General features: G+C 28.3%; 4 non-coding genes across 4 annotated transcripts; 3 read left to right on the top strand and 1 right to left on the bottom strand.

Annotated features, from left to right (window-relative positions):
• Positions 1–8,236: 8,236 nt before the first annotated feature.
• Positions 8,237–8,308, top strand: Trnaa-ugc. Its single transcript has one exon. It is a non-coding gene; the product is annotated as a tRNA-Ala (tRNA).
• Positions 8,309–14,965: 6,657 nt separating this feature from the next.
• On the top strand, positions 14,966–15,037 carry Trnaa-ugc. The gene has a single exon. It is a non-coding gene; the product is annotated as a tRNA-Ala (tRNA).
• Positions 15,038–19,889: 4,852 nt separating this feature from the next.
• On the bottom strand, positions 19,890–19,961 carry Trnaa-ugc. The gene has a single exon. It is a non-coding gene; the product is annotated as a tRNA-Ala (tRNA).
• A 3,266-nt stretch (positions 19,962–23,227) lies between these two features.
• On the top strand, positions 23,228–23,299 carry Trnaa-ugc. The gene has a single exon. It is a non-coding gene; the product is annotated as a tRNA-Ala (tRNA).
• The last annotated feature ends 4,529 nt before the right edge of the window (positions 23,300–27,828 follow it).

Raw genomic sequence — 27,828 nt, 5'->3', positions numbered from 1 at the left:
TTAGTCCCACAATCCTAAAACCCAAAATTATAGCTGGCAAAATCGTATATACACTTTGAAATACACCTGCTGCTATGTGCATGGATTCACCGGTTGTCCAATGTTTTTTTCGACAGTTTTCTTGCATGAAAGAAATGTATAATTACACTAATGATGCTTCAAACAGGTCTACCAACTTTTGCTATCAAGGTATGTTTGAAGCAAGACAAATTGCTCAAATTTTTTTGAAGAGTCATTATATATGCACAATTTGTTCAAAGCCATTGAAATAAATGTGCTCCAATACCGTCTGAATGTATAAATTTTTTTGGGGCGTGTTGTATAACCTTTCATAAAACATTTAAAACTTCACTTAGTCGGAACATGTTTAAGAATAAGCAACTACAAGTAAAGAAAATTATAGATAGTGCCTTAATACAGAAATATTCAAAAAAATAGATGAAATTTTGATTTTTAATTAAAATATATGTTGCTTGATCGAAATTTGGCACAGTGCATAGGACATTTCTGTATTACAGATTAGAAAAGAGTTATTATCCTAACTGGATCACTTGTACTTAAACCTCAACCTTATGATGTTTGCTATAAATTCGTGACATTAACATTAAATATGGCTTTCACTATAAATATGTATAAAATGTGTAACGGCAAATTGATTGTCCGTGAGACCAAAAACATATGGAAATCTATTTTCACACTCGTATAAAACCGATTTGCTGTATTGTACATCATCATTCTATAGACAATATATACGATTCTAGGTATGTAAACTTGATAGACATAACAACCCTCAATATTTTGTGTCTATCCCTTTAAGCACAACACACGCTTACTCGCTCATCATCAGTTTTCCCCCATATAACTATATTTTTGAAACAAAACATGCAATTTACTGATAACATCATTATTATAAATATTATGATTTCATATGGGTATTGTTGCACTGTTTATATATTTTCCATTTCATATTTATCAAAATCAAACCAGAAATTGTCATTGTTGACATGTTGATGAAAACAATTGAGCTTTCTTACTTTTTGAAAAACATTTATTAATATCTTACTTTGCAAAAGTCATCACCCACGGCAAAGATTGAATATGTTTGAGTCAAGATTAAAATTTTATAGGGCGAGGTATATTTTGATATAGCAATTATTTCGACACAAGGTGCTGCTGAAGATCACCTTTCAAATGCTGGGAAATATTAAAAACTTTTACTTAAATGGAGGGAATGATCATGAATTTCACAAACAAATTGGTTGGATTATTGAAAAACACAAGAAATATGTTAACAAAATGCTCATATTAAGAAATTTTTTTACGAACAGATACATTGTACGTTCTAGTGAGAGTATTTTGTAGAGAATGGCCTCAGAGTGTAAATAACCACTTCTATTATCATTAGAGGAAACAATTATTCGCACGAATGGTGGGTGATTATAGCGTAAGTGTATCTAGTAGTAACGTGGTAAGTACACTTTGTGTCGCATGAACTATTGTATGACAATACACGACTTTCTATTTTATAAAATCTGTGTATTAATAACTTTCCCACAATCATTTAATGCAAAGGAATTATTATTACATAATAATAAAGAATTGTTTTAGATTATATACAGCAGAACTTCGATTAATCGATTTACATATTTATAAAAGTGCTTCAGTTTTTGCAAGTTTCCCTGCTTGTGGGATCAGTATGATTTATTAACCACTAGCTTGATATCCACCCGTTTCACTGGGCTTAAAAGTAAAAACTACCGCTTTATAGCCTAGACCTCTCTTGAACTCACTTATTTCTCTTTCATAACACTCGAAGGAATTCCTTTACATAGCTTATATATTTGAACAATTTTCAATTTTTTAAAATGTAAAATGGTCATAATTCATTGAGTATATCAGAAAAGAAGGCCATAAATTGTTTGACAATTACCTTTATAATATATCTTTATATATTATTAAGATATATTCATTAATATATCTTTATATATTATAGCTCATGTGTTATTCTGATATATGAGCTATATTGTTGTACAGTTTCATTCAAATCCATTCGCTAGTTTTTGCATTAAAGCGTAACCAACAAACAAACAAACATTCTTACTTTCACATTTATAATATATAGGGATAGGGATTACCTTAAAATGGCAGTTCATACTTCTCAATTGATGAACCAGACAGATAGATCCTCAATGTACCTTTTTAAAAGAATAATTAATAATTTTGAAGAAAAAAAAAAACGTAGACTGAAGACCAGTTTCAAATCTACATTGTTCTTCATTTGGTTTAACAGTTATCTAAGTAATATCTTGAAAAAAATTGCTTTTTACTTCAATGGCTCTGTGGTGTTGGAGATTGTAAAATCTCCCACACTACTGAGACACTTTTAACGAAAGAAAAAATGAAACTATGAAAAATCACAGGATCTTGCAACCAAGGAAATTTAAGATTGTTGGGATCACATGTCTTTGAACTTTTAGAATTTTTGGGTATAATTGATAATTTTACTTACATTATATGATACAATTTTGTATATGTATATAAAAGATGATAATATTCCATGGCAAAGTTTCCTGAAAAGTTTCGCATTATTCTAACGCCCGGAGCATAATTTTCCCTTCCTCGTATTAATCTCTGTTTAGTAATCATCCCTGTATTTTAAAATATTTTGCCTAACGAAAAGCGATGATGGACCATCAAAATATCATGATAAAAAACGAGGATCGTTGTTTATCGTCTCGTTTTATCTCATTTCTACTGTTTTAAATACTAATCATTCCTGATTTGTTGGTATGTTTATTGAAAAACAGAAATTTACAATATAAATTAAATGATTGCCACTCAAAACTTTTTTCTTTCTTGTTTTTATATTCTCTTTTTTTACCTTGTGTCTCATGGTGTGAAAAGTCCGTGGAAACAGTAGAACGCAACTTGGCCCGATTCTGTTAGCGTTAGAACACTTGTAAAGAATGACTTACTTTTGAATTTTGAGAATGAAGTTTAACTGTACACAATTTATTTTCATTTTTGTTTCTACTTTTAAGTAAATTACTTAAAAAATTAGTATCCAATTTACAGATGATTATAAAATGATTAAAAAATGTATATAATTTTTAAATGACGTACTGTCATGCGAATTTTAAAATATAATAATAATAAATACTATAGAGGATGTTGTTGGTTTGTGTTTGTGTTTATTATGATTTTTAATAATAGGAAATATGTTATTATTAATATTTTTAACAACATAAACATGCCAATAAACACTTTTGTTATTTAATAAACATTTATTTTGTTCGTATATACTTACGTACGTACGAGTGAAGAAAGGTTTCAGTGATTTGTTTACAAATCGGTAGCACACGTCCTCTTAAATTATTATTATTATTATTATTGTTATTTTCTTTAATGGTTTTTTGTTTGTTGGTTTTTGTTGAACAATTGGATTTCAGCGAACATGCAATTTTTGTTGGAAAGTAATTTTTTGTGTTTTAAGAACAGAACATATAATATGATATCAGGGTTCTATTTACCATACAGTACATCTTGGGTGAGATACATGTACACCAACTTGAAAAAGTTTTGTTTCCATTCTTAGCCAGCAATTTGATCTCAAACATCTCATAAATTTCAAGATTTTAGTACTCTTGAAATGCTCTTTCAAAGAAAACTATTTCGAAAATTATATGTTTATTTAAGCAGGAGATATGCTGGTTATAAACGTTTCTGACTTTTACAAATGAAAAATTTGAAATAACTGTTTCCTGTAAGTGACATTTAAGCCTTTAATATTGTGCTAAAATCCTTAAAAACGGTAAACGCTGTTTTGTATAAATTTTTATGATAATAACTTTTGAATATTAATTTTCTTTAGAAATTTGTAAAACATTTATCGTTTTACAATCTACAATCAATGAAGCTTTCTAAGATTTTAAATGTGTAAACAAAATTATTAATTAATCAAATTATGTATGATACAGAATAAAGATCATTGAACCGTTGTGCATTAACTTAAAAAGTGAGTCAGAGAGTCGGAAGCAAGTCGAAATTAAAAATGCACAAATAAAAATTAGAAAAATGCCTGGATTTAATAGACAGTCAGTGTTTTTTGAGATAATTGACAGTGGGCATTACTTCCAATATCGGCCCAATTTTTTTTTTGGGCCATTTGGACGACAATGCATGGTAAGGTTGTGGCGTTCTGATTTTCCCATCGCTTCCACCATATTTGATATTTATAAATTTTTTTAATCTTAAATTGAAATTTTTAATAAAAAATACTTTTTAAGGGACAAGCTTCTATTGTACTTTAATTAGAAAGTAATTTTATCTATGAATCACTCATACTAATTCTAAAAGCTTGATGGGCTTAATATCAAGAATGAATCGAAAAATAATTAGGCATGTGGAGTAGATGAGGCGTTCCGATACATTTTTGATATTTTAAATTGAGCGCCTCAAGCTTTTACAAATAGTCGGGTATGATTGACTCATAGATAAAATTATTTTTTACTTTTTAGTACAATAAAAGCTTGTCTTTTATAAAGTATCTTTTATTAAAATTTGTATTAATGAATTTGAGTTGAAGTTTATGAAATCCGTGATTCTCATCCTTCTTTTGTTTTAACATTCTGTTGCTGTTTGTTAAAATTAGTTTCCATTCACCCAATAATAACTCGTTACTAAAATAAATATAAATAAGATTTTAATGAATTATTAAGGATGTGTTTTAAAGGACATAAAAGGATTTTAAGACATATGTATACATACACAACACATACAAATCACTAATAATGTCTAGACAAAATAACACTTAACGGTGTGTTTACACAAAAGACTTTAATTTGTCGTCAAAGAACACAAAAATTTTAAAATAATAAAACAAAAAAATCCGCCTTTTATAGTTGGTTTTGTGTTTTCCTCCTTTAAAATAATAATAATAATAATAATCATAATAGTTGTAATAATAATAATAACATAAAACTGACGAAATAATAAAATTAAAACAAAAATAAAGATGCCGTATGTATTTTATAGCCATGTCAATGGTTGGTAGCAAACACGTTTTTTATTAAGCGAACGGGCGGGCCCAGTCTAAGCATATATATATTATTATTATATATATATATATATATATATATATATATATATATATATATATATATATATATATATATATATATATATATATATATACAATACGTACATATAAATGTTGGGAATTTAAATATTGGACCGTAAGCTAATAATGAATCGAAATTTCTATAATTCTTTGTTTCGGCCTCGATATTTTCCGATTTACGAGTTTCTATTTTCGTATTTGGGCGACAAGTTTATGCCTGTCATTTTGTTAAAATAAAGTTATTGATAAAATAGTACGCACAAACAAAAAGCAGAATGCTTCCAAAAGTTGAAAGAACTGATTTATAAAATCGAAAAATTCGATTCCATTTTTCATCCCCTTTGACAGTTGAAAACATTTGGGCGTTTGTTTTTGCATATTATGCTGTTAAACATGAACGTTGTTTTTTTTTTAGCATGAACGACACAAAAAATATATAGGGAAAATACGAAAACCAAAAATTTGGTTTCTAAAAATTTGACACTCGGGCCACGGTTAACACCCCGATTTCTTTTATTACCATGCTTATCTTTATCAAATGGTATACAAAAAAAATATTGGCGGCGCAAGTGAAAACTTACAACTTTGAAATAACTGTGTTTTCTTTTCTTTTTATAACATGGATATTTGTAAAATTTCCAGGGTATACTAAGTTTAGTCCCAAGCTTGAGACGCTTAAAAAAATTGATACTATGAACAAAATTTTGGTATTGGTGTTCATAAAAACACCTAATTAGTCCAGCTGTCTGTCTGTCAATCTGCCTGTCGTCTGTCTGTCCGTCTGTTATCACGATTACTCAAAAACGAAAAGAGATATCAAGCTGAAATTTTTATAGCGTGCTCATGAAAGATAAAGTAAGATCGAGTTCGTAAATGAGCAACATAGGTCAATTGGATCTTGAGTCCGTAGGAAAAAAAATAAACAACTTTTGTTTGAAACATTTTTTCGTAAACATCACTGTTTCCCCGTGAGAGCGCAAATTATGCGCAAATTGTATAGTATGTATTATATGGGAATATCAGTTATATGTGTGACATGTTTTCAAGCGATCAAACATCCTAAAACTATAAGTGTGCTCAATGTTGCTTAGCTTCAGTGATCGAATTTCATAGAAATTTTGCTTCATTATGAGCCTAGGGTCTTTACGAACAAACAAAAAAAAAAAATTATTACCACAAACAAACCATGTCTCTCTCCTAAAACATAGACATAATTTATATATTCATTTTATTAATATTTAAATGCTTGTTTAATGCTTAAATTTGAATTTGAATATTTTTAAATATCAAATTAAATATGACGTCACTCAAGTACATTTTATACTGTCCCATGTCAAGTTTCGCTTTATAGTTGGAATATTAGTCGGCTGTGAGTAAGAAGAATATTTTAAGTTTTTGAATCCCAAATCAGACTGTGTTCAACTAGAATTGCTACATTCACTTCAAAACTCCAAAAACACCAATTATGGTTTTATTTAAGAAATTCTTTTGCCAGAAATACCTTTAACGACATAAGATGGTAATTTCTTTATCAGAAAAAAATTTTCTTTACTTAGCTTTTGTTTCGACAACATAATCTTTGTTGGAAATCTTGGGACATTTGATCAGCTGTGGAAAAATAAGCATTGAAAATTTCAAACAAAATGCAAATTTCAAACGTAGCAAAAATACTCTTAACAATGCAAAAAGCTTAGCATTTGTATCTGCGTGGGAGTGTAAAAATCTGTTTTCTAGCATTTAAAAACAATTTTTGTAATCGGCAACGATTTCTTTTTGGAGAATGTATAACTGATGATGTCAGATATTGAAGAATTTTTGTTTTTCATCATTTTCTCCCTTTAGTATGTGGAATCTTTCTGTAATATTATCCAAGCTTGAGAAAAACTTCAGATGTATAAAATTTGATTTGGAATTATTTTTCACGGTAATTGGTTTTTAAAATTCAAACACTTTGATATATTTTTAACTTACTACATTTTAATCCAAATCTTTCCAAAATGATCAGAGCTTCTGCGTTTGTCAAGCACAAGAAAATGTGGCGCTCTTCAAATCTATCTTACTCATTACCAACTAGGATTTCGTTTATTTGTGACTAAAAATATTCCTTATCTCATCAATAACATCAATGATTAAATTAGATTTAAATTATAGTAAGATAACAGTCATTATTCATTTTATTAATGATATTGCCTCCTTTCAAATTGAGACAAAATTTTAAAATATGTAATAATTATTGAAATTATTGCATCCTTATGTGGTGGCAATTCATTGCTGAAAAAATTTATAAATTTTTTCACAGAAATTCGAAAAACTTATACATATATAGTTGCAACGGAGATGTTAATCTTTTATCTACCAAAATGTTAACAGTGCTCCTAAGATGCAACGCATTTTAAACCAGAATAATGCTTTTCATAATATTACGAATCTTCTAATATAGGATGACATACGCATAAAAATAAATTGTTATGGCTAGTATCATTTCTAGAAAGGCCGTCTATAATATAGCTCAAGAAATATAATGTACCTAATGATATTTATTCTTCCAAATTTCACTTTTAAAGAGCCTCAATATTTAAACGATTTTTATAATAAGATAATTTTCAATAAAAATATTAATACTCAAAAAGGGACCCTCTTGGCTCAAGAACAGTAAAAAAAAAACAAAAAATTTCTCTTTATTGTATCATTCAAATTGTTTATATTGAAATTCATTTCGCTTCAAGAATATTTGTTTTAATTAGATTAAGAAAAAAATTGCCAGGTTAAAGAAAATATTCCCTACTTTAAAGAAATCATGTGTAGCAGTTTTGAAATTACTGGCTGTACTACCTTCTTTTTTGCGATATGTGAAGCTCATATATTTTATCGCCAACCAAACAAATAAGCACAAATATTTTATTAGAGCGATCAAGGTCTGCATAACTTCCAAATAAATTAATTGTTCAAAATATATTACTTGCTGCTTTGCGAAAAAAATGTAAAAATGTAAATGAATTATTTCTTATCAATGTTATAAAAATTTAATACACACACCAAGCGGATAGAAATAAAACAATCAATTTTATGGTTTTTTTTTATAATTGAAAAATTTTTTACTGATTGCAAATGACAACAGGGGATGTAGCTCAGTGGTAGAGCGTTCGCTTTGCATGTGAAAGGCCCGGAGTTCGATCCCCCGCATCTCCAATTTTTGCAAACATTTTTAACAATGATTGTTTTACTAGTTTAAGATACCTAAGCAATTTTTTGATACCCGAAAGTTTAATAAGATTAAAAGAGCATATTTAGAAAATAAACTGATTTTATTCCCAACTTCAAAAAATTAGCAACATTTTTGTAAATTCTACTGGTTAAACCAAGAGTTCCAAATAAACTCCCTATAAATAACTACTTCGGCAGGATTATTTCTCAATTCCACTATAAGCAACACATTCAATGTAACGTTATCCCATGCAACAGGTATTCAAGTTAGAAAAATTGCAACAATTATAAATGTCAGTCATAATTAATAAATTCAAACACACAAATTGTTTATAATATTTCTATCATAATAATAATGAATAACAATAATTAACAGAATATAAATAAATAAACATTCGGGATTCAAGAAATATTTTTCTAACTAACTAAACAACAAAAACCTTGTAAATAAAATGATATTGCATATTTTTGTTTATAAAATAAGCTAGAGAGCCTGACAGTTAAAACCTTTTTTTTAATGTAATTTACAAGGTGCGTCATGTTGATCGGTAGATCTAAAAATCTACGAAATACACAAATTATAAAAAAACTAGTTTTGATAAATATTATTGAGTTTAAAGGAGTACGTAATCAACCTTCCAGTTTGACTTAGGTCTTCGCGGTCATTAAATAATCAATTCAAGTACTTAACCGATAAGAGATAGAAGAATAATTTATACCAGTAAGTTGTTTTTCATAAAATAAGAGTAAATTTGGCTTTCAATAATTCATTCATGACCCAATTTTAGCGAGGAAAAGACAGACGTCTGCTGCAGAAAGACCATTTAGGTAAAAAATTTTAAGGACAATGATGGACATCCATCCATGTTGATCTATTGAAGAAATAAGTGTAAATTGTTTATCGTTTCTCCTTTTTTCAAGAAATACGGCTCTGAATATCAAAATTCGGCACATTGAGCGTTATTTGTTCATTTTCATTTCAGTTTTCGAGATATCGGCCAAAAACCTATTTTTCATGTATATATCATTATAGCTTGCATTCCCCACCCCTCCTGATTATTCGCGTTGTTACGATTTTGAACTAGATGCCGAAACCTTCCTTTTTTTAGTTTTTATCCTGATCTCCAAAAGTGAGAGTTCTTCTATCTCTCACTAATTAGGTACTTACCGAAAACAGTTGCCTATAAAATGATCACGAATAATTTTTAAATTATAGTTCAAATAAAATGTCCTCTTTGGGGTGTATCTTAGAAGCTTTTTGGATGTATCACTCTGTACATACAACGATTCTGAAAAGAAGATAGTTAGCTTACTCTTGTGTCTATATATGTGTCTGTGTGTGTCTGTCATAAATATGACAATGTTGATGATGGTTTGAAGAGAGTTTAGTTCTTCGTCAAGTTGAATAACTTTTTTATTTTTTTTGAAAAAGTCACAACAGTCATCATAAGTGGATGTGACAATGTCAACATATAATAAATACTATATGCTTGGCTTTGTTGTTGTTGTTTGCTAGTAATGTTGGAGTTTTAAAAAAAAAGATAAAAAATAAAAAACTTGTATATGATGATGTATTACAATATATCTTCTAAGCAGAAACATACTTACATACATGAATACATGATACCGATAAAAAATATTGAGCACAGTCGTATGCAATAATAATGTACAAAATAAGTATTGGCCTTCTAAAACTTGCAAGGCTTATTCGAAAATTACAATTGACAATCAAGATAAAAACAAGATATCAAACAAAACTAACTTGCAAGACATTTGCGAAGAAATTAGTTTTAATATTTAATTTTTAAAATGAAAATGCCTAGAAACAATCAACAACAAAACTTTACCAAAAAACGTAAGTTTACTATTCAGAATTTCGGAAATTTTGAACTGTGAAATGCGAAATTGAGTTCAAATTTGTAACTAGTACCTTAGTTTTAACGAAATTAGACTCCTAACATGAAAATGCCTCTTTTCCGAATATTAGAAGTCATGATACACCAGAAAGTAAATTAATAATATAATATGCATTTATCGTACATAGTTATAAAACTTAACTAATATAGAGTGTACATTAAAATTGCATTTTATAAGCAGAAAGGAAAAAAAAATTCAGAATGACTTTTGAAGGGGAATCAATGGCACTATCTGCTGGCGTTCGCACTTGAAACGTATCTAAGAATACTCTCCATGAAATTACCTTTTTCCTTAAAACCTTCTCCTAACTGAAATGATCTTGAGGATCATCGCCTATTTTTAGTTGTTCCAGAAGAACACTCCCCAATAAATTACCTTTCAAACGAAACAAAAAAAATTCCAAATCGGTTTATCCGTTTAGACACCGTCACAGACAGACACTCTTTGCGGTCAAACTTATAGCACCCCATTTTTAGTTCGGGAGTTAAAAATATAGCACCCCGTTGTAACATGACTTAAAAAATAGGGGAAGCCTTACATTTTCATATTAACGATTGCATTTTTCGAAAGTTTTATGTGCTAGAACTGCTTTAAGCTCAGATTCGAACTCAGCACGTCAAATATCTATAGAAAATTTCACAATATTTCTTATATTGTTATTGTTTTGCAAAAAAATCAAATTTTATTTTTTCACTGTATGTGCAATATTTAATAATGATATAGAGTTCAAAGACTACGATGTGTTTTTTAACAACGTCCTAAGATTCTTATGAGAAGCTGGTTCAATTTTTCTAGATTCGTGGGTACATTTATATATTTTTGCAAATAAAATATCTATAAAATGTTATTTACATGTTCACAATCCTCCTCAACTTATTATTTCTTTTCAGTTTTGTAAGTAAATAAACTTGTTGTATATTACAAAAAAGTTATAGACCTATGTGTGTGCTCTGCCGGTAGCTATTTATTTTCCCACACAAATTTTAATATTTTTGTCTTTTTTTTTAGTTGTTTACAAAAAATATTTAATTAACAAGGTTTTGTTAAAATTATAAAAAAAAAAGAATCATAGACTTAAAAAAAAAGAATGAAAAAAAAGAAATTCTGTTAATCGATGAATTATGGATATAATATTGTAATTGTGAGTGAGATTAGACACTGATTTATATAGATCAGTGATATTAAATGATAATAGCAGTAAAAATTGGTATAGCAGTAAAACTTTATATGTTCATGCTTATATAGCAAGAGCCACTAATTCTACCATAATACGAATTATGTCTGAATTATCAAAAAATTTCATTTTTCAAGAAGTTCGTCAAAACATCGCTGGATTTTTCGTAACCGTATTCACAATCATAGTTACCGAATTTCTCTTTTTCGATTAGTCATTTGGCAAATGATAATTGAGATATGAAATTTTCGGTTGAGTACATGAAAACTTCTTGGATATATTGACCGCTAGTTAAAATAGCGCTACTAATGATAATTTGATGATATTGGAACATGATGTTTTTGAATCAATCAAATACGTTGTTTGGAATCAATCAAACTTAAAATGAAAATATAAAGTGAATATACCCACCCCATGTCTCATCAATGCATTATAATGCAAAAGTCAAGTCAAACGAAGTTCAATCTCTCGCCAAAACTCTCCCATCTCCCATCAAACTTTTCAAAAAGCAATTTTCGTCTAAGTAATTTTTTGTATTGGTTAACTATAAAACGGTCTATTACCCATAATAGATTAAAATGGTCCACCCTGTATATTCTCGACAAAAACACAAAGCATAAGAAGGATTTAATTGTACTTCTATATACAGCAGTAAGCGAAAAATAAGTAGTTTTTTTTTGCCAATTGAAGTGTATTATCATTGTTTTTAAATCTATGAACAAAAGTGAAAATTAATTGTGTAAATATTGTTTTAAAACGTTATTTATTTATAATTATCAAAGGTTTTTTATGTGTTTTATTTTTTATAAAAGTCTATTTGTTTTAAAATTAATAAATAACTAAAGACAATTATTATTATTTTGTTTTTTTGGAATAACATATGTTTAAAGATAAAATTATTTTCTGTTTGAAATTAGTAATAATTATTGAACAGGTCAAATTAATTATTATTTCTCCAATTATACAAATATTCTTAATTACATACATGCATTTTAATGATGATATAAGTATTTGCCAAATTTGGACCCTGATGCCTTTTTAAAAAGAATGCAAAGCAATTATGGCGTGCCATTATGCTATATACTTTTTAAGGTTAATTGATGATAATTTACAAATGACCGTGGAATTTAGGAAATTAACAAAATTAAAGCTACGTGAAATAGGAATTTTTGTAATGAAAGTACTAAATACTGTAGGTTTTACTGTGGAGACTGATTTACACATTTCCCACATGGGAAATAAACTAAAAAAGTTTTCACTTCAATAACCACAGAAGGTGTATCTGTTTTCATTTATCGAAACAACTACAATTTTGTCTGCGCTAGGATTAGAAAATAGATATTGGTAAATATTAAAATAGATATTGGTAGTATTGTAAGAATAGATATTTTAAACCCTAAAAAATCATTACCATAGGTTATACCAAGTAAGATACGACCAAAAAAATGGAAAATAAGTTTCTATTATCCTTGCTGCACGGTATGATCACAATTTTGCCCTTAATATTCTTCTTCGAACAGGAAGCGAGCAGTCAAATGTGTCACTAATTTATAGAAATACAATCAATTTATGAATAGGTAATGGTACCTGTAGTTTTTCATAAGTAGGATTGTGTGAACTTCCTATGCGCTCTACGATTTTTTTGGATTTGCATTATAGTTTTTTCTGAATGTATTGGCTTGCATAGTGAGAAAAATGGTTGAACCCTACTACAATTTTTTCACCACTCTTTAATTAAATCACTTAGGCCATTTTGATAAAGACTCATATTGAACTTGTATATAAATTCAATTTAATTCTTGTGAATATTCAACAAATAATACTTTTACATAAAGACATTTTTGTTCTCAATAGGTGTTTTATGATCAAACATAAAATATTATTCAGCAAAAAGTGTCAGAGTGTGCTGTACCGTGGAATATAATTTTAATGATTTTATAATTTCTATAAAGCCACTTGTAGTCTGTAGCATCTCGGGCTTAGAGTAGGTGGCTTGGTGAACTATAGCAATAACAATTTAATATTAATTATTTTGTGTTTTGAAGTTCTTTAGACCATTATTTATTTATCAAAAATTCAGCACAAATATGGTGGGAGCGAAATAAATGTATTTATTTTCAAATATGGAAGACGTCATTCCTGAAATTTTTGATCAAAATAATTAAATAAGCTTATTATATTATTGTATCTTCAACGGTCCTTGATAAGTATACCGTATTTTGAGTTAATCTGACGTTTTGAAAGGGGGCAAAATCATGTTCAAAGTTTGCGTTACATACTAACATACGTATGAAGAAGCTAATAAAAGCGTGTTACAATGCAATACGCAATAGTTTTTTAATAAACAGTAAATAAGTTGCTTTAAAATATTTTATTTCTATTTTATATGAAAACAAAAAACAAATGGTTTATCATGCTCTAGGTAAGTGCCCTTTTAGTAAGTTAATTTTGTTTTCTGTGTTAATAAGGTTGATCGGTAATACATTATCATCAAGGTAGTCACACTTTACCCAATGTGTACAGATCAAAAACCTAAATAGTGTATTTAGATGAATGCTTGTCTGACTGATTTTATTCAAATGATTATAATATTCGTTTTTCTATAAACATTTAAGTGATATGTTTTTATAACATAAAACACCTTAAATAATAATAAAAACCAGTTTATTTAACGCATATTGTATTATTTATTACGTATTATATATTTTTCATACAATAATAAAGGTATGAACTTTGTAGTCATTGTCAAAGTCGTCATCGTCATTGCATATATCTCGGTTTTAGTTTGGTATTAAGCCAGAAAAAAGGGTCGGAACTCCTATTTCCATTTTCTGATTACTCTGATAATTTCTTTGCGAAAAAGAAGAATTTATAGAACCTATTAACCTAATCTAACCTAGTGGACGTTGTATATTAGGTTACCACGCCGGGGTCAAAATACCAGGGATTGATTTTATCAGGAAGTGAGCCTTTTCACTTCTTAATGGCTCTTAATTTCTATGTCTGGCAAATTTTTAACTGGCACTCTCTTGAAGTAAATGAAAACTGTCAAATTTAATTTTTAGACAAAAAAAGAAAACATTGAAATACGGAGCCTTCAAAGGCAGAGAAAAAAAGCCTATCTACAACTTTGTGAAAAATTACATTCTAAAAAACCTGAAAATATGAAACTCGTGGTGCCATTTTTCATGAAATTTATATTCGAATTTTAATATTTCATTTTAAATTCAACTCTTTTTGGTTGAGAAGCTTTAAATTGTAGAATATAAAATTAATTTATGTAAATATTAAATAATAATAATAAATTGTAGAGCTAAACGTTAAAAATCTATAATCACTGTATATAAGAATTCCATATCTTTGTAATAAAATTAATTTTTGAAATTTTTCTTATCAGTATGATGTAATATTATTGCAATAAAAATTATCAGGGCATAGCAATATTTATATGTTATTTTATGAATTTCAGTGTTGATTAATGTTATATTGAACCTGTTTCAATTAGAAAGTAATATGTTACAAAAACCATCAATAAGCAACATTTAATAACAGGGGATGTAGCTCAGTGGTAGAGCGTTCGCTTTGCATGTGAAAGGCCCGGGGTTCGATCCCCCGCATCTCCAAATTTTATTTTATTTTATATTTCTTGAAACTGGAGATCTAAGAGGAATAGTTTTGTATAAATTTTACCTGCAGTTTTAAGACAGGTACAATTTTAATTCTTTTTCTGCAGTTACCAACGTCGTGGACAAAATTTTATAGCTTCTGATACAAAATTTCTGTATTCAGTGTATTACATACAAATACTTTTTATCAGGGGTCTTTGGACTGAAATCATTGGTCCACTTCTGTTAGACCGGGGACTCAGACGTCAAACTAATGAGTAATCCAAATTTAAACAAGCGACTATTTAGGAGAAGATTTATATAACAATATTGTCATACGACCAAAATCTTTGAGTTGATGACTAGTGAAAACTACATCTTTGGTAATTTTGTAATATTAATAAAAAACAAAAAATATTAATTAAATACCGTCTTGAAAAATTGAAAAAGAAGTCTAGAGGGAAACACGGGCATCTTTAAAGTTTTGAGTAAAATTTCATATAATAGCGTATTACACTCAAATTTGATTAATCAGCGATTCCTGACCCATACAATGGCCTCTCTTCTGCTTGGGAAAACATTTTGAAGATAGCTCAAAAAAGGATTTATTTTTAAATTCTAGATTAGAATACGCCTTTAATGTTTGTTTATCCTCGAACTTGGCTTCAGTAGCATCTCTGTTTAAATTGAGCAATTTAAAAAATATCAACGTATTCGATTTACATTGAATATAATATAATAATATATTTACTGGATAACATATTCTGGACGTTAACAAACAGCTATTCATAGTTAAAATACTTTTCTCACATAATTTAGTAGTTGTATTCTGTATACATTTCCAAGCATTCATATGCCAGAATTATTGAAATGTGTTAAATCAGATATGTATGATATGATATGTATAATATCCGATAATTTTGAAACGATGATTATTGAATAGAAACATTATTTTTAACGAAAATATAGTATTTTATAAAGAATTACAAGTGAAAAAATGATTTTTGTGACTTTTACTTCTTGTTAAACTTTTTATAAATATGATTTCGTTACGGAATTTTTAGTAAACTTTGGACACTTTTTTTGTACCTCAAAATTCCTTAGCAGTTTTCCGATGAATTATTATTGGTACATAAATTAATATTTCTTATATTATAAATATAATCAAAGTTTAAAAGTTTAGCAAAGTTTTTCTAAGCATTTTTTTATTAAGGTTAATATTTATGGATTTCTTGAAGATTCAAGTTTTATCAAAAAATTTCTAAATTTGTATTGTAAATCTCTCTCCATTAAATTACGTTTTTCCTTAAAGCTTTGTGAAGATCGTCGCCAATTTTTTAGTCTTTTCGTATACGGAACCCTAAACTCTCAGTTGATATATAGCTAAGAACACTCCCGTTAAATTACCTTTCAAATGAAACCAAAAAAATTAAAATCGGTCATCCGCTTAGGAGCTACGATGTCACAGACAGACACACACACAAAACACACGCATAGCGGTCAAACAATACGATATATTTCAGTAAATTTTATTTTCTGCAACATCAGATATTATAAAAATTTTAACATCATAATTAACGAAACCCAGTCTCGTACTTTGAATTCAAAAAACAGCCAGGAAAAATCATGCTGCATTTCTAATGTCTTTTTTGAAGTAAAATTTGCTATTAAAACTTTCATTTATTACATTTAAACGTCTCATTAGAAGCTGTTTAATAATATTAATATAATTATTATCACAATTAATGTTTTATTCAACTCTGTTCATTCATGATCATTAATAAATTTATTTAATAGTGTCTAATAATGTGTTTTTTAATTTCCAATTATTTTCAATGCAACAACAAACAACAACAATATAATAAAAATAAAAACATGACTATATTTAAATATTTAAATGTTTTATTAATATGTTGTATTATTATCATATCTATAATACATATTCTTTGATAAAATATATTTAATATTTATTATTAAGGTAGTATATTCGTTGTGTGCGTAGTCATGGTAGGGACAATAAAATAGATGCCAGCGCTTTCAGTGAAAAATTTTGGCAATAAAGGAGGCTGTTTTGCAATTCTTTACATGTTAATGTTATAGAAAAATGTCAAATTAAAATTATTGAAAAACACTAATTAATTAAACTTAATGCATTAAAACTTGTGAAAATAGGAAATCAAATTGCACAAATATTATTTTTCAAATGTAAATTATCATAATTGTTTATTTAAATTTGTGACACAATAATATTAAATTTTCAATGTAAGTCAAAAATGCAATCCATACAATTTTATATGCATCCATACAATTCTATAATTAAATTAGTATATCGTTACCATGGAAACGCCTCCAATAAAACTCACACACGGTGCGAATAGAAAACTATTGATATTTCGATAAGCATCATAGTAAACAATTAAAGGTCAGTTTTCAATACTGACTAGATGTCATATCATCTTATGCCATTAGGTTTCGAATTAAAACATTGCTTATAGTATACTCCAGATGCACTCTTGGGCGGTTGCACTCAAAATAAGATCCACTATATGTTTTACCGTGAGTAATTGATAGTGTCTCAAGCTCCCATATAGAAAGGACAATTATTTTGATAAATATGCCAAATTCAAAAAAGAAAGGTTGATGAATCTTGCACACAGCCAGTTACAAAGTACTTAGAGAAGCATTGGATTCTTTCATCATGAAACTGTCACTGCCAATCACCGCGACTGAATCGTAAGCTACCAACTAATTCATATAAAGGGACTTTCTTTCCGGGGAGAAATAATTATCACTTCGCATGAACCACCTTAATGTGTGTGTGGGTAGGTTTTGTGTATATTTTTATTTATATTTTTTGTTTGTTTTATTATTATTTGTTTTCTTTGTTTTTATTTTTACATATTATTTTATTTATTATATATACAATATTTTTATTTTTATTTTTTCAAACAATTGTGACTGACACATTACGATATATGACATAAATATTATAACATAGGCATTGTATTTAAAAAATATATGTAAATGTAAAATATTAATAAAATATAATAAAAGAGAGATTTTCATGCCTTGAATCAAAATTTATATTTGTACACCTAAGTGTATTTTAAAATGATGGAAACATTATTTTTTTAATATTCTATTCATTTCTTGGATAATTTAATTATTGAACAACGATCGAGAAAAACTTTATTTGTGTTTTTAAATAAATGATCCATGACACAAGACGACAACCCTTATATTTTACTCCAGGAAATCTAAATACTCACAGGAGGTATGTAATTGAAATATTATAAATCCTATAAAATTTTCTCTAATAGGCAATTAGTTTCTCTGAACTTCTAGTAACAGCTTCCCTACTTTTCCCCTTTTGCTAAGCTTATGTATAAAAGTGAACAAAATAATTAAAATATTAGACCGCTACATATAAAATTAGTGGCACAGTCTGTTTGTTTGATTCAAAATGCATAAAGATTTTCTTGAAACTTTACTTTCACAACATTTAACGTTAAGTTTTTATTAATTCGAGTGCAACATATAAATAAACAATAAAAGAGACACTGGTAAGAATGAAAAAATTGAAAGACTCACACTGAATTCCTATATAAACAAATATGTGATTGTTTCAAACAACACCGGCATTGACAATATATTAGCTATAGTCCAAAATTCTTTTGAATTATAGGCTGACATATCGGCTATAATGACCAACATACTTTTGTTACGTGTACTTACAAACATACAAAACCTCATCATAATACGTTTTTGAACCCTAAAAACCCTACTTTGATCCTTATTAACTTTATTTTGTACCTTATGGGCTTTCAAAGTACCATTGGAATTAGTCAGGAATATAAAACAATCAATGTACCCATACTATAATACAAAATCGTACGTCTTGCTTATAATGGCCGCTTGAATGATCGCTTATAAACCGACCATAACTGTTGGACTCTTCAATTTCGTTATAAAGGAGTTTAACTGTACAAGGAAATCCTTTTTTTCGATTGCTTGTAATTGTTTTCATATACAGTAGTTGCTATCTCATAGATTATTTTGAACAAACAAATGCGTGGTCTAGGACAAAACATTACTGCCAAGGTATAATTCTTTACCTCATATAGTTCGTTTAATAAGTTAATTCATGAAAGGGTATAACCAATAATGTAAACATTCAAATTGAATTTTAAATTAGAAAGTATAATATTAAGACGGGCGGCGCAAACTTTATGAAACATCAAAATTCATTTTTATAATATCTTCATTTAGATTGGGTTTTGTGAAGACATCATGTCATATAATAGCATTGATTTTGTGGCAGTTTCATTTGACAATTATTCTTTGTGATTCTAGACCTGAGAATATATTATTGGCTTACAAAAAAATTTATATTGTTTGAAGATGTGGTAATAAATCGCTGAAATATACCTAGAGCAATTAATATATCCCAAATTATTGTTCTTCTATCAGACTTCCGGCATTTTCTTAAGGGAGTACCTACCTACATACATACGTACTTGTCAACTTATGTTTAATTTTCGATATCTTATCATTGATGAAGAAAAATTGGTGTTTCAAATTTTTCGAGTCTCCAAAATTTTGTGACCAACAAACATGAATTAGCATTACTTTGACAAAAAAGTTGCAAGCCATTTTTTGTCATAAAACGATTTGCCAATGACTTTCCTTTAATTTATATGGCAGACTAAAAACGTTTGGAAAAGCAAATAAAATCGAAAATATGTTTATCATAAACATATACCGGGGCTAGGATACTAAGACTTTTCGCTATTATCAAATTTGAATGTTTCGATCTTCCATGACGGAGGTACATAAAAGAAACGGCCAGATACAAAAAGTTTAAAATATTTGGAGATGCGGGGGATCGAACCCCGGGCCTTTCACATGCAAAGCGAACGCTCTACCACTGAGCTACATCCCCGTTGATATATATGCATACTGAATTGCAAATTAGTCTGTAAAACTTTCTACTTATCTTGCTATAAAAAATTGTTTTTATCAATTTTAAAAATCAACACCAATGTAATAAACACTTAATAACGTGATAACCGTTTTGTAAACCAGTTTTGTAAATGACGACAAAACGTACTTCTAAGTAAAGTCTAAATTGCGGTGTTAACATGGAAACTGTAAAAATTGATACTTCAAAGAATAAATATTCTTAATAAATAATATTTTATACTTACCTACTGCTTTTTCCGAAACATTTAAAGCCTACGTGCTTTGCCTTTTCCTGACGACATGGATATATGTTTTTTCTCGACTTAAAACATCAGGTGACATAAAAGTAGAAATCCTAGAGAATTAGGACTACACAAGATAGGTAACAATAGTATTATATTACTAAAAACTTTACGTAGAGGTTTTATTTCCTAGAAAAGATCACACACATTTAAACATACGTTTAAATCAAAATGGTCCCGCCTTATCCAAATTCATTTAAACGCTACTACAAATTTTATTAATAAAATATATGGATTTATTGATTTAATTTGAATGACCTAGTCTGAAAAGGAGGCATTTCATTTATGGTTTAACAACAATAATTCCATTCACAAAAAATAGGTATTTTAAATATGGGAGTACCATCCATTTATTATCAGATACATAAATGACTCCTGGTTTATAAATAGTATTTAATTCTTAACATGAACTATCAATGGTCAATATTTGTCACATTAAAAATGAAAAACTCAATAGACATTTATATATTTACAGAATTTTTGACAAGTGACTTCCATAGTACATTTATTTAAAGAAATCGAAATAATTTACTGAAATTTTGAGCTTATCTTTCAGTACTCAAAGAAGTAGGTCTAAGTATGAAAACGTATAAGTAAAAAGCATATAATAATCTTCGGTACTCAAAAAAAAATCTTTAAAACTGCAAATGTAGTCTATAAATTCCTTGATTAATTTATGCATTAGGGAAAATCTACAAATTGTTATACCATGTATATGAAACAAAACAAGGTATACTTAGTTTAGTCCCAAGTTTGTAACGCCTAAAAATACTAATGCTACGAACAAAATTTTGGTATAGGTATTCATAAAATCATCTAATTAGCCCATTTCCGGTTGTCTGTTTGTCTGTCTGTCGTCTGCCCGTCTGTTATCACGATAATTCAAAAACGAAAATGGATATCAAGTTGAAATTTTACAGCGTGCTCAGGACGTAAAAGGTGAGGTCGATTTCGTAAATGAGCAACATAGGTCAAGTGGATCTTGAAGTCGTAGGACCCATCTTGTAAACCATTAGAGACAGAACAAAAATTTAAATATAAAAAAATGTTTTAAAAAACAATTAACAACTTTTATTTGAAACTTTTTTTTGTTAAAATCACTCTTTACCCACGGGGGCGCAAATTAGATACAAATTTTATAGTATGTATTATATGGGAATATCAATTATGAATATGTATTATGTGGCTTTCTAAAAGTGGATATCTATCTTTACTTAAGTGTCCTCAAAAACAATCGATTGCGTCGTCAACACTGTCTATACATGGTATTTCAATAATTAACTCAGTCAATTGTTTGTTTTCACTTGTTTTTTTGCATAATTTCCCGTAGTACATCAATGAGTGCGACAGACTCAAAAATAAAAGTGAGATTAAAAACGGTCTCTGTGAAAAAGATTGATTGACATTCGTATGAAACGATGGCAGTTATATGATGTATTTCGATTCAGAATATCATCACATACTTTTTTGTGTGTTCGTATTACATCTATGAATATATGTTGTTTGCTCCACCTCCTCAAAGCTTTTGTAGATTGTGAAATAATAATGCCTTTTTGTCAATACTTGTAACTGGGTTTGTATATGCTTTTCTAACTATAACGCACAATAAAAATGTAATCATTCCTATAAATATGTTCAAAAATAATACAAATAGTAAAATTTAAAGTGAAATGATAAATTGTTTTTTGCCAAATACTCACATATTTCACTTTTGTAAAGATTTTTTTAACGAATGTTTTGCTAGTTTTAATACGACCGAACTCAGGATTCTTCCTTTTTTTTTACAGTGTACCATTTTATTTTATCGATTTCTTCAACACCCATCCTAGTTTTAATTAAAAAAACATCTCAGACGATTACGGCAACAGCTTCGACAAAAAAAGTGAAGTAGAATAAACGTTTGGAGATATTCACCCAAAGCTTGGTACCTACCCAAAGTGTAATTTATGAAGATGGCTATGTTTTTCCAAAAATATGAATGTTTTAAGTATAATTATAAGTATAAGCTACGCAAGCAGTATAATCTTATTCAAGAACAGTAAAATAGTTTTACCCTCTTAAAAAGTGAAGGGATTTAAATCCGGCCCTTTTCTATTTGGAAACATGGCTTTTTATGTTCAGGATGTTAGATAATTGAAGTTATAGTAACCTGGATTGGAGATGTCTCACAAATTTTTGCTTCTATGAATACATTCTATCGCCTGGACTATATTTATACATACAGCTACAATCCGTAGGAAAAGAAAACTTAAAAATTAACAAATTGATGTTGAAAAAAAAAACATGAATTTAAAATTCACTAACAAGAATTGTAGTCCAAATAATAAATAATGTTTCTTATATTTTTTATCTGTTCAGGAAATAACATATTTCCTTAACAAATTACAAATTCACAAAAAAATAAAAAATTTTCGTACAACATTTTCAAAACGTCATTGTGTTGTGAAAGTTTATCATAAATTTATTATTTATAAATGTGTTCTTGTATATTTAATATGTTTTTCTAAAGTAAACGCAGTTATAAAATTGTTTTCGATGTTCGTTTATTAAAATACGTACATTTTCACTGTTTTATTTCGGTTTTTACTTTTTTAATAAACAAATCAATATGTTTGCTACATTTTTTGTGTTTATTTTTAAATGCGTTATTCTAACATTCACGGTATAAAGATTGGACTCCACGTATAATTAAGATTATTCTTGGAATTATGCAAAATTTTTGAAAGCTACATTGTTTGTTCATGAAATAGTCAGTTGGATATTGTGAGCTGACCACAACTGTTTTTTGGTCATTGTACTACGTAAATTAAGTTTTTTAAATAAAACAAAATCATTAAAATTTTATCAATTTACCATTTAATTTTATAGGTTTATTATATATAATTCATGATAAAAGCGTCTTATAAACAGTATTTTTATATTTTTACTTTTATTTAAACATATAGGGGATGTAGCTCAGTGGTAGAGCGTTCGCTTTGCATGTGAAAGGCCCGGGGTTCGATCCCCCGCATCTCCAAAATTTTACACTAATTTTGTGCCTAATTGTTCTTCTTTGCGTCATATCTTTATCCGAGTGAAAATTTTCTAAGTTGGTTCATTGAATTAGACTACCAATTTTCGTGCCCATAGAGATAGATATGTAATAACCTAGGTCCGATTAAAAAATTTAAAAAAGTTGTTTTCAAGAGAAATTAATGGAAGAAATTTTTAACTGAGGTTAACACAGGAATATTAAAATGAAAATGTGAAAAAATCTCCCTTAGACTGAAATTTAAAGTGAGTACAAGCATAAATTTGCAAAATATGTAGATGGGAAGAATGATTTTTTAAACTTAGATAAGGTAAACTACTTTATGCCATGATATAATTGAAGGTTAAAATGAAGAGTGCGGAAAATTTGACCGAGAATGGAATTTTGATCATAGAGAGTAAATAAATAAATGTTTATCAAAATTTGCATCTCTTTTATTGTGAAATTTAATACGATTATAACTATTCTTGATTTCTTGTAATTTAAAAATTGGATATTGACCTATCATGGTGGGTATTAAAGTATTCATTAAACAGTATATAGTTTAAGTATATCATAAATCGAAATTTCTAGAATGTCAAACACACAGCTGCCTCAAACTACACTAGTATTGAATCTAAAGAATCTTCTTTTGGAACCAAATAGAACGAAACGTTGAGAGGTGAAGCTGTTTTTAGTGTCAGCGAAACATTCTCTAACCATGTTTGGATACTTCACTCTATGCACACTGATAAAATATTTTACATACCAACAAAATGATTTGTTAAACAGATTGATGCAAGCTTAAAAAAGATCGTTTTGCCTATCAACGTTTTTGCTTTACTAATGTGTTTTGACCTTCTCCTCCTCTCCTCCTTATTGAGACTTTAAGTTCATTACAAAAATTTTTGCATTGTAAGAAATTTTTCTTACAAGGTAGTTGTCGTAGATGTACAATCATTAAAGCAAATAATTCCTGAAAAACGTCAAATACGTTATTAAATAAAAATTTTCAGAGGTTGGCCCAAAAAGGCCTTTTAAAAGGTACTCAATTATACATAGTATGTAATTGTTAAATCAGATTAAAACCAGAAGGATCTCCAATTCATACTTCTTGTCAAACGAAGTCATACAGTAGTTACAGAAAGTTACAGAAGACGAACACTAAGGTACACTTATGCAGAGCAACGGTAAATGAATTTTTATGCCTGGTCCTATTATTTGGGGAAAGCATTCACTTGAACTCAGGGTCAAAAATTTTTGAAGGTTATTATGTTGAGTATACGTACTTAGTATCCGAAAAAATTTAAATCCGAATCCTTGAATAGTCAATTTTTCAACGAGATTCGACTTGTAGATATATAATAACAATGGAATTAATGTATAGCTTTAAACGCTATATATGGTCTAATTATTTTCATTATAAGTGATTTTCCACACGCTATCTTAATATCAACTCATAAATAAATCAACACTAAATGAATATAATACTTTACGGAATTTTTTACTTCCATCCACAAACTAAACCGCAGTAAGTTACTTTATAAATATTGTTGATAGGCAATATGCGACAACACTTATGGGCCCTTTTTTCATCAAATTGTATATGACATCAAAATATTAAATCCAATTTTGAGAAATTTGAAGTGCTACAACTAATAAGTTTATCATTATTTTTGGCAAAGGTTTAGCTTGAAGAGCAACCATCATAATGCTTAAGCAAGATATTTTGAATATGGAGGAAGGAAGGGCTTCTGCAGCGAATATTTTTTATTTCATGTGTGTGCTACCTAAACTTTTGTGAAAAAATGTAAATAAATAAAAATATGAAATTAAAAAATATTTTTGGTATAAATATTCCTTGAATTACTTTTTGAATTTAACAAATATTTTCACGAATTGATATCGATTTTCTTTTTAACTATTTTAATTATGTTATAAAAAAAGTTGACTTTAAAGTTAAATGTCCTTTGGGCTTTGTTTGAAATGAAATTAATTAATAATACTAAAGCGGTTCAAGTTATTTGATCTGCTGATTCAGCAACATCAAATTGTAAATGCAATGAAATAGTAAAACAAAATTTCCATGATTAGATTTGTCTGCCTCCTTGAGGATTGAGGATTTCTTGTTTTTTCACGATTATTTTCAGCTGCCGTATTCGTTAAAGACAGGAAATTGGAAATGCACAACGTCAAAAAAATAGTATGAAGTTTGCAGACATCGGAGTAGTAGAAAAATGAGTTTCTTTTTTTCTTTTTTGCACTCCATGATTTAACCTTTTGGACATTTGCAAACTTCCTGAAATTGATTATTGTATTGTCAAAAAATTTCTAATAAAGTATACGTCAGGCAAAAAAAAAAATTGTTGAAAAACATGAAATTTGGAAAAAAACCCAATAATTTAATACTGGACAGAAATTTTCACATTTATTAGTACTTTTTTTGCTTCATCCACGTCCGAAAGTACCAACGTACTTTCTGCTTCTGTTAGGAGGCCGAAAGTATCACATTTATTAGTACTTTTTGTCGAAAACAAAGCCAAATAGTATACATCACATGGTTAGAAAGTTTGAGAGGCCTTAACTACGCGATATGAAGCCCGAGGCCTAGCCGAATCTCAAACAGGCATGAATCTCAAAGTTTCTGCCCTCGTAGTGTAATATACTATTATTTAATACCAAGCTTGCTTTTATCCATCGTCAGAAAGATTGACAAAAGTAATGAAAAGTTCGCATTATCATTTTGGACTCACGGACTGTGAAGTAATATTGTCATGAAGTATGTAATATATATTATCGCATAAGTATAAACTTATACGTTATATAACATATAAGGATACAACAAGGTTTAGAGAATTGCATATTTAATAGTCAATTTCCGATAAATATTGTAAAATTTCACCTCATATGAGCTATCTAAAAATAAATCTTGACTTACATTGGTGATTTAAATCCATCACACATCAAAGTTTAAACATACAAAACTAATAAAAAATTCATGTTGAGTGATGTTTTAACTCTAAATGTTGTTATATTCATCACGACTTCGTAGTGTTTTTTTTTTTTCGTAATAAAAAATTTGATATTAATCCCGAAAATCAAAATAAGACTTTATGTTAAGAATATAATTTTGAGATTTGTGGGAAGCTTTTATGGATTCGGTAGCAGTGACTCTAGGGCCAAGGGTCTTTTGTGTATTGTAAGTATTGTATTTACGGAGATATTTTAGATTTTATTTTTCTAACATACAAAATTCGAAACAGACAATATTATGTTAGTATGAGTGAGGATTGGAAATATTTATCATAAGCAAGGTTGCAAAATATAAATTTAACTAACAAAATTTATAGATCAGATTGGAAATTTATTTAATTAGATTATTTGCATAACTTCTTCAGGTTGTATCCACCACAGTTTGTTTTGTTTTAAAATAAAAATGTCCGACAAAAATGATATTTACTATCAGGAAATCACGGACATATTAAACGAATATTAATAGTAAGTATTAGATTTTTTGTTAGCTATAAAAAACAAATCATATTTTGAATTTAGAATTAGTTACACCTTTCTATTCGATTGATTTAAAACAACAATAAATTTCATAAATGCTTATTTAAAAAAAAATTATTTATGAAAAATTAATTAAAAAATTGTACATTGAATGTTTGGAATATTTTTAAATACAAAAAGATGACATTTGATTTTAAATACTTTTCTGTCTGGTTACATGTCTGGCTAACAAAATTCAAGTTAATAAAATATGTACGAGAACCGTCCGTTGGGAGATAAGATGAAGTATTTAATGAATTATTGTGATACGGCTCTAATTGTCAAATATTGTTGCTCTCATAAACAAACAAAATAATTTTGTAAATTTTTCAGCATTTCAAATTGTACAAATTCATCTAATAAGTAACAACTACTCGTATACTTTATACTATAATAAATAAAAATTTATAGATTTGTCAACTGAATTGATTTATGACTAATTAAAACTATATGTTCAAAAACTTCAATACCCATGTATCGTTTATATCACATTAAAAATTATAATTAACAATCCCAGAAACATAGTTTCTGATTAGTGAGACTTTACAGCAACAAATAATAAAATAATAATGGCGTGAATGCTACAAAAAAGCTAGGCTGATCATCTTATAAACCTCCATGTTTTAATAATAAGTCCAGAAATATAGTAAAGGTTTTAAGGAACTTTATTTTATCTTTCAAAGGTTGGACAGGTTTCACAGGTTCTTAAATCAGTAGAGAAATTATTCTGGATTTCTGGATTTCTCTTCTATAATGACAAAACACAAGTAACGTTAATATTAAGACCAGAACTTGTTTTGCCTTGAGGCAGCAGTTCAGTTTTAGAGTTAATATAAAGAATCAATTGTCAAGGAAAGTGCTACCGATCGCCACACAGATATCTTAATCTTTATCCTTGCTATGACATCCCCGGAAATTAAAATTGACAGTGCCACAATTACAATTCGAAAATCACATTCAAGCCGGCTTAGTTACTGATGGACAAA

Source organism: Chrysoperla carnea, chromosome 5 (genome assembly GCF_905475395.1).
Source record: "Chrysoperla carnea chromosome 5, inChrCarn1.1, whole genome shotgun sequence".
Classification (NCBI taxonomy): domain Eukaryota; kingdom Metazoa; phylum Arthropoda; class Insecta; order Neuroptera; family Chrysopidae; genus Chrysoperla; species Chrysoperla carnea.
This window is presented reverse-complemented; position numbering and strand designations above follow the sequence as displayed.